The sequence below is a fragment of the Thalassophryne amazonica genome, chromosome 21, assembly GCF_902500255.1.
Source record: "Thalassophryne amazonica chromosome 21, fThaAma1.1, whole genome shotgun sequence".
Lineage (NCBI taxonomy): Eukaryota > Metazoa > Chordata > Actinopteri > Batrachoidiformes > Batrachoididae > Thalassophryne > Thalassophryne amazonica.
The window spans coordinates 15,135,270-15,147,373 of record NC_047123.1 but is presented as its reverse complement, the minus strand read 5'-3'; the positions used below and the strand labels follow the sequence as shown (position 1 = coordinate 15,147,373).

The 12,104-nt window shown below is 44.6% G+C and overlaps 1 protein-coding gene across 7 annotated transcripts in view; it reads left to right on the top strand.

The window, feature by feature from the left end:
• Positions 1–12,104, top strand: part of LOC117503122 (disks large-associated protein 2-like) — a 425,071-nt gene that overhangs the window by 244,443 nt on the left and 168,524 nt on the right. The gene's annotated exons all lie outside the window — the stretch shown is intronic.

Here is a 12,104-nt window from a genome sequence, read left to right as displayed (position 1 = left end):
AAGGTCCGCCCTTCCCACGCTCCCTGGCCTCTACGTCCCGTGGGGCGACAGCTCCCCCTGCTGACGAAGCTATGGACACGAGCAGGGACACATTTAGACCACCTAATAGACAGAGGAGGTTTCCACGCGGGGCGTGTTTTGTTTGTGGCTCAATGGAGCATCAATTGAGCGATTGCCCCGAACGGTTAAACACCAACGCCCGCCCCTAGAAACTGGGCTTAGGGTGGGCCAAGAAATTCACGTGGGACACACACATATTGCCACACGGCTCCCAGTTACAATCCTTAGTGGGGATTTAACCCTTCAGGCCCCAGCACTGGTAGACACAGGGTCAGAAGGGAATCTGCTAGACAGCAGATGGGCCAGGGAGGTAGGGCTCCCTCTGGTGGCGCTACCTACACCTTTGCAGGTGCGAGCACTAGATGGCACCCTACTCCCTTTAATCACACACAGGACACCACCAGTAACTCTGGTAGTGTCAGGGAATTATAGGGAGGAGATTGAGTTTTTTGTGACTCCTTCTACCTCCCGTGTGATTCTGGGGTTCCCCTGGATGTTGAAACACAATCCCCGGATTGATTGGCCGTCCGGGGTGGTGGTACAGTGGAGCGAGACCTGCCATCGGATGTGTTTGGGATCCTCGGTTCCTCCTGGTTCCCAGGCTAAGGAGCAGGTCAAAGTTCCCCCCAATCTGTTGGCGGTGCCGGTTGAGTACCACGATCTTGCTGACGTTTTTAGCAAGGATCGGGCACTCACTCTCCCTCCGCATCGTCCGTACGATTGTGCCATCGATTTGTTGCCAGGTGTGGAGTTTCCGTCCAGCAGGCTGTACAACCTCTCCCGACCTGAGCGCGAATCAATGGAGACCTACATCCGGGACTCCTTGGCTGCCGGGCTGATCCGTAACTCCACCTCTCCGATGGGAGCAGGTTTCTTTTTTGTGGGCAAAAAAGATGGCGGTCTTCGTCCATGCATTGATTACCGGGGGCTGAACGAGATCACGGTTCGCAACCGATACCCGTTGCCTTTGTTAGATTCGGTGTTCACCCCCCTGCATGGAGCCAAAATCTTCACAAAGTTGGATCTTAGGAACGCATACCACCTAGTTCGGATCCGGAAGGGAGACGAATGGAAGACGGCATTCAACACCCCGTTAGGTCATTTTGAGTACCTGGTCATGCCGTTCGGCCTCACTAACGCCCCCGCGACGTTCCAAGCTTTGGTTAATGACGTCTTGCGGGACTTCCTGCACGATTCGTCTTCGTATACCTGGATGATATACTCGTCTTTTCTCCGGACCCTGAGACCCATGTACGGCATGTACGTCAGGTCCTGCAGCGGTTGTTGGAGAACCGGCTGTTTGTGAAGGGCGAGAAGTGTGAGTTTCACCGCACTTCTTTGTCCTTCCTGGGGTTTATCATCGCCTCCAACTCCGTCGCCCCGGATCCGGCCAAGGTCGCAGCGGTGAGAGACTGGCCCCAACCTACGAGCCGTAGGAAGCTGCAACAGTTCCTCGGCTTCGCAAATTTTTACAGGAGGTTTATTAAGGGGTATAGTCAGGTAGTTAGCCCCCTGACGGCCCTGACCTCACCAAAAGTTCCCTTCACCTGGTCGGATCGGTGCGAAGCCGCGTTTAGGGAGTTGAAACGCCGGTTCTCGACTGCACCGGTCTTGGTGCAGCCCGATCCTAGTCGCCAGTTTGTGGTTGAAGTGGACGCCTCTGACTCAGGGATAGGAGCCGTGCTATCCCAGAGCGGAGAGACCGATAAGGTTCTTCACCCGTGTGCCTATTTTTCCCGCAGGTTGACCCCAGCAGAGCGGAACTATGACGTGGGCAATTGAGAGCTCCTTGCGGTGAAAGAGGCTCTTGAGGAGTGGAGACACCTGCTGGAGGGAGCGTCAGTGCCTTTCACGGTTTTCACGGACCACCGGAACCTGGAGTATATCAGGACCGCCAAGCGACTGAACCCCAGGCAAGCCCGCTGGTCACTGTTTTTCGGCCGTTTTGACTTCCGAATTACCTACCGCCCCGGGACCAAGAACCAACGATCGGATGCCCTGTCCCGGGTGCATGAACGGGAAGTCAAGACCGAGCTGTCGGATCCACCGGAACCCATTCTACCGGAGTCCACTATCGTGGCTACCCTAACCTGGGACGTGGAGAAGACCATCCGGGAGGCCCTGGCACGGAGCCCGGATCCCGGAACAGGACCGAAAGACAGATTGTACGTCCCACCAGAGGCCAGAGCTGCCATTCTGGACTTCTGTCACGGGTCCAAGCTCTCCTGCCACCCAGGGGTGCGTAGGACCATGGCAGTGGTCCGGAAGCGCTTCTGGTGGGCGTCCCTGGAGACTGATGTCCGGGCTTACATCCAGGCCTGCACCACCTGCGCCAAGGGCAAGGCGGACCACGACCACCAGAAGGCACAGGGACTCCTACAGCCACTTCCTGTGCCTCATCACCCCTGGTCCCACATTGGTCTGGATTTTGTCATGGGCCTCCCGCCGTCCCGGGGACACACCACCATTCTCAGGATAGTGGACCGATTCTCCAAGGCGGCCCACTTCGTGGCCCTCCCGAAGCTCCCGTCGGCCCAGGAGGTGGCGGATCTCCTGGTCCACCATGTCGTCCGGCTGCATGGGATACCAACAGACATCGTTTCGGATCGCGGTCCCCAGTTCTCCTCGCAGGTGTGGAGAAGTTTCTGCCGGGAACTGGGGGCCACCGTAAGCCTCTCGTCTGGGTATCACCCACAGACTAACGGACAGGTCGAACGGGCCAACCAGGAGTTGGAGCATGCCCTTAGGTGCACGACCTCCGCACACCCGACGGCTTGGAGTGAACATCTGGCCTGGATCAAGTACGCTCATAACAGCCAAGTGTCCTCTGCCACCGGCCTCTCCCCGTTCGAGGTGTGTCTGGGGTACCAACCCCCTTTGTTTCCTTTGGTGGAGGGAGAGGTCGGTGTGCCCTCGGTCCAGGCCCACCTGCTGAGATGCCGTCGGGTGTGGCGCACCGCTCCAGTATTCCTCGGGTTCGGTGGCAGTGGAAATCGTGTGGTTCCGGTTCGTTTCCAGACGGGCGTCTCCTATCGTCGAGCCTGCCCACACGACACCTTATTGATTGACTTTGCACATTCTGTAATCTGCTGTGTTTGGTTGTGTCATTCACAACAGTAAAGTGTTATAATTTGACTCCTTCCATTGTCCGTACATTTACGCCCCCTGTTGTGGGTCCGTGTCACTACACTTTCTCAACATTAAGGGTCACATTGGGGACTGGAACCGATTCCACTGGTCATTGGCACAGAGACAGACAAACTCATTCACACTCACACCTACCATCAATTTTGAGTCACCAATTCACCTAACCTGCATGTTTTTGGAAGTGGGAGGAGACAACATTCCCTCCATTATCAACAATGATTGGTGGTTCATCACATTTTACAGCAAACTGCTTGCTCAATGGGCATCGGTATTTGATGGAAGCATTTTCATCAAAACCTTCGTACAAAGTGGTTAACAGTTCTTATATTCAGGATCCTGCTGCCAAAGTTCAGCTGAAATTGCCCATATGCTGCCATATGACGATTTAACGCAGGACTACCACAACTTAAACACATTAATGTAAAGCATAAGTCCACTGCAGACTAACTACATGTGTCATAGAAGACAGAGGGAGCTGCACAAGAGGTTGCGGTTTCAAAAATTCGTTAAGGTCACATTTATCCATGTCAGGGTTTGGACTTTTGTATTTTGCATGGTCTGTCCTGCTTTGTTTAGTTATTTTGTTTGATTTGTGCCGCTGCATGTTTGTTCTCTTGCTGGTCTTTTTCATGCTTGGGTTTTCTCTGTCCCTAGCTCTCTCGTCTTCCCCTTGGTGCTTGGTGGTGGGTGTTTCACTCTGTCTGGCCACACCCTTGTTTCGTGCCTTCCGTGCCCACCTGTTCCTAATTTGCTGCTCATCACCTGGGTGTATATAAGCCTCACTGGTTGCACTCGGCCTTCACCAGATCGATGTGCCTTCTTTCCAGCTCTGTTCATGTTTTTCTTGTCCTGCTTGCCTTGTCGTGCTTTTGATCACCTGATGGTTTGCCTGCCTATTTGCCTCTGCCTGATGTTTTTTGTACTGCTGCTTATTTTGGACTGCCTTCACGTGTACCGACCTCTGCTTGATACTTCACTAAACCTTTTTAAACCACAGAGCTGTTTGTCTGAGTCTTGCATTTGTGTCCAACCGTTCCTGACCATCGAGCCTGATAATCCAGTATGAAGTGCTAGAAAACCTGACTTTGTTCACAGAATTTGATAAGCTAGTTTGATTTATTTGTGCACTGTCTCAAGTGGACCACGCGTAGAGGATGCTAAGTTGAGTGACACTGAGTGATCAACATTACTGAGTGTTATATGGAAGTTAACAATCACAGAAATTTACTGGACACATTGATATGTGCAGTGGTGGGCACAGCTAACCAAAAAGTTAGCTTCGATAACAGATTATCAGCTAACTAAAAAGTTACACTGATTGATTGACTCATTCATTCTATGTCAAAACCAACACGTTAATGTGAGGTGTGTGTGTTGGTGTTTACATATATATATGTTTACATTTACGTCCAGATACTTATACTGCTCTGAACACTACTGGCCAGTAGATGGTAGTATAGACCGTGAAAACTTGCCAAAACAAAATTCCAGATAATCCGTGTCTGCTACGTTTAAAATGCATGGAATTTAATAAACGCAAACTGAATTTCAGACATCTTATATATATTACTCTGGAACAAAGATGACAGACAGTGTTTGACATAAACAAGACTCTAAGTAGCAAACAGGAATCGATTGCAATGATTCCAATTGAAAATAATGGAGAAGCAACCTGGGCTTCTTCTGGCATTTTTACATAAAACAAACACAATAACAACATCTATAAACCCAGAGAATATATTTACGAGAGTTTTAGGTACAATATACAAAGGGTTTAATGCTGTTGTCCGTGTGGAGCCTGATCAGTGTGTCTCAAATGCATTTCTTCTGTCGTGAATGTACTGACGTTACCCATAATGCACCTGGACACAGCATGTCCACACTAAAACCTTCAAAATTAGTGCATTACTTTAAAACTAAAACATATATCTGATTTTTTCACTTTATAAAACTTCAGACATAAATAAATAACTTTAAATAACTTGTCCGAAATTAGTTTGGTTAAAATTTTAACCATAAGTTAAAACTGTAAGCCTCTGGATGACTTGGGTGATATTGCCAGCATATCAGTATGTGGTCAAAAGAAATGAGTTTTGTTGTTGTTGTTGTTGTTTTCTGTGATCAGTTCTCTTTTGCCTGCAGAGGATAGAGCGGTTTCTTCTGGAACCAGCTCTCCTCTGTTTGCAGAAGATAGAACTGCACATCTACTACAGAACATTTAACAGGTAGGTACTCAACTGATTTTAAACTTAATAAATGTTTGTAACTGTAAAGCTTTCTTCACTACGTCTCAAAAATATGTTAGCGGTCTAAAAATTATCGGACAAAAACCTGTCGGAAGATAATTGGTCTGATGATGGTTTTCAGAGTTATCTGAAAAGCTAATCCGATAATGAAAACTTTAGCTTCGATAATTAGCGGTTAGCAGAGCTGTGCCCACCACTGGATATGTGCATGCAGATGTCGTAAAACATGTCTCTGTGGCGTGCCAGAATTATTTGATTACTTTTGCACTGATTAATCGAACTATAGGAATGACAGTCTACTCTGTGGAAGCCTGCTCCCATCAGATCTCAGAAGCTAAGTAGTGTGGGGCCTGGTTAGTACTTGGATGGGACACTTTGGAAGTTAGTACTTTGGAACACCAGGTGTTGTGTGTGTTTCTCCAAGTAAAACTAGAGTTGCCTTGGGAAGGGCATCCAGCGTAAAACCTGTGCCAAATGCCAATGAAGATCTGGTTGTATCTGCTGTGGCAACCCCAAACAAAAAAATGGGAAGTTGAAAGGACAACAACAACAGGAATGAGATATGTCATGGGCACATACAATAAAATTTTGAATGCGAGTGTGCATGTCTAATCATCACTCCCTCATATCTCAAAGCAAGCATTGGAGGGGAGTGATGATGATTAGAACCCATCCACCAAGCTCAAAACTGTATACCGCTTTTGCTTCTATGGGAGTTGGCTGACTGAAAATTCTTCATGGGTCAGTGTGCCATTACAGCACTTGTCTTTTGGCTGCTTGCGTTTTGCTTGGATTCAGATATATTCCTGTAACAACATGTATGCAAACCCCAAAATACACAACATGATGTAATACGGGGAATATAGCACGGGTCGCATCACAGAATTTGTGACCATGAACATGCCAGCTTAAGATCAGTGCCATTCATAAATTAATTTGTTAATTTACAACATGGGCTTGCAGACTTTGTGCAGGAAGCCTTGTCTTTGTTCTTTGTTTTCCCTTGCTGTCACAATTCTTTCAGTCACCATCCTACAGAAAAGTGTTCTCAGATTACCAGAGACAAACAAGTGTCTGCGAATGCAAAAATCATTGCAAATGAAACATCTTAAATCTACAGAAGAAGCAGGTTACACAAAATGTCTTCTGACTGTTGCACATATCAGAAGAAAATATAATGTCCAGTGAACAATCATTTTCTGTTGATATTGTGTTAGTGTTAGGGTTCGGGTTGTGTTCATCAATGGGGTCTTCTCAAAATACCCCCAGTGAAACCAGACTCATTGTTCACTCTTGCGACTCACACAATGGAGTAACCCACCTTGGAGGAGTATATCTGGGTATCCCCTAACCAGTATTTTCCCAGACTGTTGAAGCCACTCCGGTCCTCGTAGCTGCCAGGTGCTTGGATAATGGGCTTTTCACAGCTTCGTCCTCACTACAAACATGCCTCTAAAGTCCTTGTTTGTCCTCATAGTAACTCGCACACAAACTGCCCCACACTGTCGTTGCTAAATTTTGAACTTCTTGAAATTAGTGCCACACTCAGCGAGGAGCCTTCTTAGCCGAATATTCTGCCTCTAAGAGCCTCTCAGAGCCACTATTCTCCCACAATTGTTGAATAATTGGACTCGTACCAAAAAAAAACAAACAACATGACTACAACTGTTGATATGTGCTGAAACTCTTCCACTATGTGCTATCAAAACTATTAGGTGCAATAATTCAGGCTCAGTTCTAAAGAGCTTTTCAAAGTAGACTTATCTGGACCTTTATCTTCAGTTTGTCTTCTTATATTTGTTTTTCTTATATAGTGCTCTTACTGTTGATTTGTCTCTGTTTTCTGTGCAGTTGTAACATAAGCATTTTCCTTCAGGATGAATAAAGTCTTCTGATTCTGAGGAAAAACTATACGCATAACTTTAGCCAAGGTTTTTCTTGTTCTGTGGTGTCATTGCTTTCTACTGATCTACTTTCTACTTAGAATAGCAGTGCACCTGACCACAGTTCAGTTTAGAACCAATACTCCCATGGGCACCCAGATGAGCAGGGATGTTTCTGGGTAAAAAAAAACTCATCATAAAAACAATAGGCCTTTTTTCAGCAATGTATGCACAACCGGTCTCGATGCCTTTTGTACATGATGAATGATTGCAATATTTATAGATCTTATTGTTTTAACAGTGGTATGCTTTCTGTTTAAGTGCATGCATGTGCTGTACAGTCACCAGGTGAATAAGCAGAAGTCAACATAAATATATTTACATCGCAATTTCTTTATTTTTCAAAACCAGACTTGGTTTCAAAGCCAAAAGGTTCAAACTGTGTGACTTTATTCTTACACACAGGAGATAGTCAAAGACCCACAATATCCACTCTGACCAGCCTTCTACTGGTCAAAAAAAAAAAAAAACTTTAAAATGTCTTTAAAAGTGGATACTTAAGGGTGGGCCGGGGGGGGGGGGGGGGGGGGGGGGGTCCCACCTCTTGCTCCTTTAGCTTCATGCTTGCAGTCTGTGTGTTTGGCCGGCTGCCTCTACATCGGCATCACCCTATGAAACAATGAGACTGAGGTGCACCGTTCATGATCTGTGTAAATAAAATGAACTTATTGTGTATTTCAAGTGAAGCAGTGTGTTACTTTTAAAAATGTGTTGTGATTGGTGCTGATCTCAACAGTAGCATTGCCTGCCTGCTCACCCCACTGACACTGTGCATGTGAAATGAAACCAGAGGAAACACACACTGATTTAGTGAACCAGGTTTAATTTATCCCATACTGACCAATCAAACAACAGGGCCAATTGCGATTGGATTCTGTAAGAACGGGACATCCCTCATCTCATCATATGCCCAGTTCTGATCCACAGTATGCCTCAACAGCACACACATCAGATTTGAGTAAATCTGTGCAGAAAAGCCGCACTCTGCACCACCTCCCTGATGAGTGCAAGTGCATTTGCTATACATCATGGTTACTGGGTTAGAAGAAATTACCAGCAGTTATCGGCATGTATAACTGAGTATTATCAGCATAGCAATGAAAGGTAATCTCAAAACGCCGCAATATGTGCCCAAGGGGTGCTATATAAAGGGAGAAAAGCAGGCGGCTTAAGACGGACCCCTGTGGAACCCGAAATTTCATGTCACTAAGGTTAGAGGTAATGTTATTGTACAAAACACAGTGAGAACAACTGGTCAGGTATGATGTCAACCATGCAAGGGCATTCCTAGTAATCTCCAGCCTTTTGAGTAGAATATGATGATCCACGGTATCAAACGCAGCACTAAGATCTAACAGCACCAGAACCGTAGTGGTGTCCAAATCCATTGCAAGCAGAAGATCATTCACCACTTTCGAGAGAGCTGTCTCTGTGGAATGATATTTTCTAAAAGCAGACTGCAGGAGCTCAAAGAGATTATTCTCAGTAAAATAGTCCACAAGCTGCCGTGAAACCACCTTTTCCAGAATTTTAGAGCAAAATGATAGATTTGATATCGGCCTATAGTTTTTCAATACACTAGGGTCAAGATTAGATTTCTTAAGTAATGATTTAATCACTGCAGATTTGAAACATTTAGAAACAGATCCAGAGGTTAATGAGAGATTAATAATTTCCAGCACAGTTGGCCCAAGAATGGCCTACAGGTCCTTAAACAGTTTTGTTGGTATGGGATCAAATGAGCAAACATGTGCTTTTTGTAGACGTTACGAGGATCGTCAGCATGCCTAGTGAGATACTATCAAATTCTGTAAATCTACAACCCCTGGCAAAAATTATGGAATCACCAGCCTCGGAGGATGTTCATTCAGTTGTTTAATTTTGTAGAAAAAAAGCAGATCACAGACATAACATAAAACTAAAGTATTTCAAATGGCAACTTTCTGGCTTTAAGAAACACTATAAGAAATCAGGAAAAAAAAATTGTGGCAGTCAGTAACGGTTACGTTTTTAGACCAAGCAGAGGGAAAAAAAATATGGAATCACTCAATTCTGAGGAAAAAATTATGGAATCATGAAAAACAAAAGAACGCTCCAACACATCACTAGTATTTTGTTGCACTACCTCTGGCTTTTATAACTGCTTGCAGTCTCTGAGGCATGGACGTAATGAGTGACAAACAGTACTCTTCATCAATCTGGCTCCAACTTTCTCTGATTGCTGTTGCCAGATCAGCTTTGCAGGTTGGAGCTTTGTCATGGACCATTTTCTTCAACTTCCACCAAAGATTTTCAATTGGATTAAGATCCGGACTATTTGCAGGCCATGACATTGACCCTATGTGTCTTTTTGCAAGGAATGTTTTCACAGTTTTTGCTCTATGGCAAGATGCATTATCATCTTGAAAAATGATTTCATCATTCCCAAACATCCTTTCAATTGATGGGATAAGAAAAGTGTCCAAAATATCAACGTAAACTTGTGCATTTATTGATGATGTAATGACAGCCATCTCCCCAGTGCCTTTATCTGACATGCAGCCCCATATCATCAATGACTGTGGAAATTTACATGTTCTCTTCAGGCAGTCATCTTTATAAATCTCATTGGAACGGCACCAAACAAATGTTCCAGCATCATCACCTTGCCCAATGCAGATTCGAGATTCATCACTGAATATGACTTTCATCCAGTCATCCACAGTCCACGATTGCTTTTCCTTAGCCCACTGTAACCTTGTTTTTTTTCTGTTTAGCAGTTAATGATGGCTTTTGTTTAGCTTTTCTGTATGTAAATCCCATTTCCTTGAGGCGGTTTCTTACAGTTCGGTCACAGACGTTGACTCCAGTTTCCTCCCATTCATTCCTCATTTGTTTTGTTGTGCATTTTCGATTTTTGAGACATATTGCTTTAAGTTTTCTGTCTTGACGCTTTGTCTTCCTTGGTCTACCAGTATGTTTGCCTTTAACAACCTTCCCATGTTGTTTGTATTTGGTCCAGAGTTTAGACACAGCTGACTGTGAACAACCAACATCTTTTGCAACATTGCGTGATGATTTACCCTCTTTTAAGAGTTTGCTAATCCTCTCCTTTGTTTCAATTGACATCTCTCATGTTGGAGCCATGATTCATGTCAGTCCACTTGGTGCAACAGCTCTCCAAGGTGTGATCACTCCTTTTTAGATGCAGACTAACGAGCAGATCTGATTTGATGCAGGTGTTAGTTTGGGGGATGAAAATTTGCAGGGTGATTCCATAATTTATTCCTCAGAATTGAGTGAGTCCATATTTTTTCCCTCTGCTTGGTCTAAAAAAGTAACCATTACTGACTGCCACAATTTTTTTTCTTGATTTCTTATAGTGTTTCTTAAAGCCAGAAAGTTGCCATTTGAAATACTTTAGTTTTGTGTCATGTCTGTGATCTGCTTTTTTTCTACAAAATTAAACAACTGAATGAACATCCTCCGAGGCCAGTGATTCCATAATTTTTGCCAGGGGTTGTAGGTAATACCTCAGTGATCTCTCCCACCTCAATAACAGGATGTAGTGGCTGGGTTAAGGCATGCTGGGATATGTTTAACCTAATGTTGTCTATTTTCTCCTCGAAGTAATCCAAAAAATCTTGTGCTGTAAAAGGAGAGCGACTTACAGGTTGTCCATGAATAAGTGTTGCCACCATATCAAACAGAAACTTTGAGTTATGCTTGTTTATGTTGAACAAATCAGAGTAATAGTCCTGCTTTGTAGCCAGTAATGCATGCTTATAGTCTAAGATAGCATCACGCCATGCGAAGTGGAATACTTCTAATTTTGAACTACACCATTTCCGTTCTAGACCTCTAGCCTTATGCTTGAGGTCACGCAAGTAATCATTGAACCAAGGTGACTGTGTTTTGGGGATCATGGTTTTAATATATGTGACGCAATCATGTTTAGTGTTTTGAGCGCTGAGTTTAAACTATCCACAAGACTGTCGACTGATTGAGCATTTTCCAAATGTGAAGCTAAGACATCAGGCAGTCTAGTATCGAGTTCAGTCATAGTTGAGGAGTTAATGTGTTGCTGCAGTGATAAATAAGATTGTTGCGCCACTAAACACGGCAGCGAAACTGTAAACCTAATAAGTGAGTGTTTAGAGACCACTGATGCAAGAGGCATGATGTCAATATTTGTGACAATACCACGTGCAACAACCAAATCCAGGGCATTTCCACTATTGTGCGTCGAATTCTGAATGCATTGCTGGAATCCTAATACATCCACAATTTCCATAAATGATTTGCAGAGGGGATCAGAATGCTTATTTATATGAATGTTGAAGTCACCAATAATCAGAATGTTATCTGCACTAGTTGACAAGTTAGAGATGAACGCACCAAATTCATTTAAGAATTCAGAGTATGGGCCAGGGGGCCTGTATACAGTGACAAAGTAATATGGCTGATTTTTATTCTTCTGACCTTGCTAATACATAGCATTGTGGACAGAGTGGAGAATCAGATGCTCAACCAAATTATATTTGAGACCTCCCAACCACTAATAAACTAAACCTAGATTTATTAATAAGAGCAACACCCCTGCCTTGCTTCAATGAGGAACGTGACTAAACGTGTATGCCGGTGGGAAGGCCTCATTTAAGGGGAGGACAACTGTAGGTTTAAGCCAGGTTTCACATAACCCAATCACATCTATTCTCAATCCGATTTG